Source organism: Xenopus laevis, chromosome 9_10L, assembly GCF_017654675.1.
Source record: "Xenopus laevis strain J_2021 chromosome 9_10L, Xenopus_laevis_v10.1, whole genome shotgun sequence".
Taxonomy (NCBI): Eukaryota; Metazoa; Chordata; class Amphibia; order Anura; family Pipidae; genus Xenopus; species Xenopus laevis.
This window is the reverse complement of record NC_054387.1, coordinates 116,578,699-116,582,171: the sequence shown is the minus strand read 5'-3', so window position 1 is coordinate 116,582,171 and position 3,473 is coordinate 116,578,699.

The following is a 3,473-nucleotide window of genomic DNA, read 5'->3' as shown; positions in this document are numbered from 1 at the left end:
GATTGGTTAGTCAGTCCAAGAGACTTCATCTCTCTTATTGGAATCCCTTGTCTAGGATTTGCCTGGTGCTTTAAGGACAGAAACCTGCAAGTGATGCAAATGCAAATGGATTGTGTTACGCCTAGAACCCATTCTTTGAGTAGAAGTGTCAAAGCTGTTGTGGCTTGCTTCATACTAGTGGGTTGAACTAAAGCTCAACAAAGCACCAGCCAAAAGTCACCACAACCGTGTCTGTGCCTCACATCGGCATCTTAGTAATTCATTTCACATTACGACAGCCATAGAAGCATCAGCTTGTATGACAGATGTAACCTCACTTTCTACTATTGTCTTGATTTCTGACGCCCCTAAGCTTATCTTCTCAACATTAGCCCAGAGCACACTGAGCATGTGCAGTGCCACTGACACTCACAAGATGGCCTGATAAGACGGGAAGCTGCTGTGGGCAACTGTGAAGGTCTGAGTTAGTTAAAGGGCATTGGGGATAAGTGGCCTATGATATCTGATCATGTCTGCATGAAGCGGTTCTCCAAATGCCTTGAGCCATAGGCCTGTATGATGTGTGTGTCTCAGGATATATATCTAAAGGTGAATGCTCTACATAAGGCACGTGTGCTGATAGTGTTGCCTGTGTTTGTACTATTGGTACGATCTGGCGTTGCTTTTGCAATGTATTATTGGTAACAGCTGGTACAGTACAAGAGATGTTCCCCATGCTATGTACAAGGAAAACCTATGCAACTAAATAGGAATAGAGAACTGAATAGGGCCAAGCAAGTCTACCACAGGCAGTGTAGCTTTTGTGCACAATAACTGTGTGTCTCTTTCCTCTTGTAGAATAGTGGTTTGTAACATCCTGAGTGTGACCTGTGTCAGCCTGCTGGTTCTCTATAATTAGGTGCCAGGCTTCCGCTGTGCTCTCCCAGCCTCCTACCTGCACCTGCTCCTAGAAGAGCTTTATGGGGGTGAGGACCCTAAACTTAATTCACTAGACAATCACTGTACATGTTTAATTAAGTCTTTTATGTTACTAAACTCATGTATTTAGAAGACAAAAGTATTGTATGGCTTTTAATAGGTAGATCAGTTCAATGCATCGGAGGTTTAAAAGGCGGTTGCTTTAGTGAGATGGTGTTCTGACCCGCAGTAAAGCTCTTTTTGATTGGCCTGGAATCTGCACTGGGTCACCATGATTCTATTTTATACACTGACTTCTAAAAGACAAAAAAAGAAAACATGGGGTTTTCAAGGGTTTACGATGTGCTTCAGGCTAGTTCAGAAGCAGCAAGTTTCCATACCAGTATTCGATTTCTAGGTGATATTTAAGGGCCACTGGTGCTGTCAGGTTTTAGCGCCATCAACCTGACCATACACGTATCAAACTGATCAAACAATCCTGACCAACATGTATGTGCCATGGACATCGGTTGGTTCATTGATTGAGCACGGCTCACTCTTCAATTCCTACTGATGTGATTGAACATGTACCACACAAATATGGCCCCTGTCTTTATATCTGTCTCTTTGGCCCAGGGGTCAATCAGTCCATGTTGTATAGTAATGAAAGAGCTTCTTAAGGGCTCCTCCAACCAGCTCTCTGACCTCCTCTCCACATGAACACTTTGGATCAATAGAACACAGCATGGAAGAAGTTGGAGATATTAGAGCGCTATCTTTGCAGGAGTAGAACCAAAGCCATGACGTAAAGTGACCAGTCCTGAGAGTTGGGCCTATCTCCTAACTCTGGGGTCATTTTATTCTGAAATAAAAAGGATATAACAGATTATGGACAACTTTTTATTGTTTTATTTTCCTCCTGGTCCCCGGATCCTCCAAGGCCTCAGAGCTAAATTATAGATTAATATTTACCTGATCAAAAGAAGGTTTGTTGAATGTATTGAGTCCAAACTGTCCTTCAAGGTGGTTAAGTCCAATTCACATAGAGACGATTGGCACTTTTCAGACTTGCAACAGGTATTTGTCATTAGCTATTTTTACAACCAGTTGGGGCTGTTTTCACCCTGCTGTAAAGCGCATCTCAGTCACTGCCAATGGAAAGTAAAGGTGTTGGTAAAACCTCAACCTCCCCTCTCACCACCTTTTATTCATCAGAATGCAAAGATAAACCCTCATGGGCTGAATGTGTTAATGATGTCTGTACTGTAGGTGCTGTTCATAGACGCAGAGCTGCACAGTTACCAGACATACGTACACTTCCTGGGGATACAGAGAAAACCCACAGACATTGAACTAGATCAGACTAGTACTAGCAATGACTTCCGTAGCACTCTAACTCAAACATTATACACTTATACAGCTATACACCGGTGGCAAAATGCATAAGCAATCCTCACATTCAGACAGTGCTAAAACTCACTAAAGCTTAGCTGAGCTCTCTTCAGAACTAAAGGGGTTTTACAGAGCAAGATGATAGCAATGCTCAAAAACACTTGCCTGTACAAAAAACATAGCAGTGCTTAAAGTAGCAATGGGATAATAGTCTCTGGGAAGGGAGTGTGACTGTGGGATAGCAGGTATAGTAGGGAGAGATGGTGTCTATAGTAACAGTGGGATAATAGTCTCTGGGAAGGGAGTGTGACTGTGGGATAGCAGGTATAGTAGGGAGAGATGGTGTCTATAGTAACAGTGGGATAATAGTCTCTGGGAAGGGAGTGTGACTGTGGGATAGTATAGCAGGTATAGTAGGGAGAGATGGTGCCTATAGTAACAGTGGGATAATAGTCTCTGGGAAGGGACTGTGACTGTGGGATAGTATAGCAGGTATAGTAGGGAGAGATGGTGTCTATAGTAACAGTGGGATAATAGTCTCCAGGAAGCGAGTGTGACTGTGGGATAGCAGGTATAGTAGGGAGAGATGGTGTCTATAGTAACAGTGGATAATAGTCTCTGGGAAGGGAGTGTGACTGTGGGATAGCAGGTATAGTAGGGAGAGATGGTGTCTATAGTAACAGTGGGATAATAGTCTCTGGGAAGGGAGTGTGACTGTAGGATAGCAGGTATAGTAGGGAGAGATGGTGCCTATAGTAACAGTGGGATAATAGTCTCCGGGAAGGGAGTGTGACTGTGGGATAGCAGGTATAGTAGGGAGAGATGGTGTCTATAGTAACAGTGGATAATAGTCTCTGGGAAGGGAGTGTGACTGTGGGATAGCAGGTATAGTAGGGAGAGATGGTGTCTATAGTAACAGTGGGATAATAGTCTCTGGGAAGGGACTGTGACTGTGGGATAGTATAGCAGGTATAGTAGGGAGAGATGGTGTCTATAGTAACAGTGGGATAATAGTCTCCAGGAAGGGAGTGTGACTGTGGGATAGCAGGTATAGTAGGGAGAGATGGTGTCTATAGTAACAGTGGATAATAGTCTCTGGGAAGGGAGTGTGACTGTGGGATAGCAGGTATAGTAGGGAGAGATGGTGTCTATAGTAACAGTGGGATAATAGTCTCTGGGAAGGG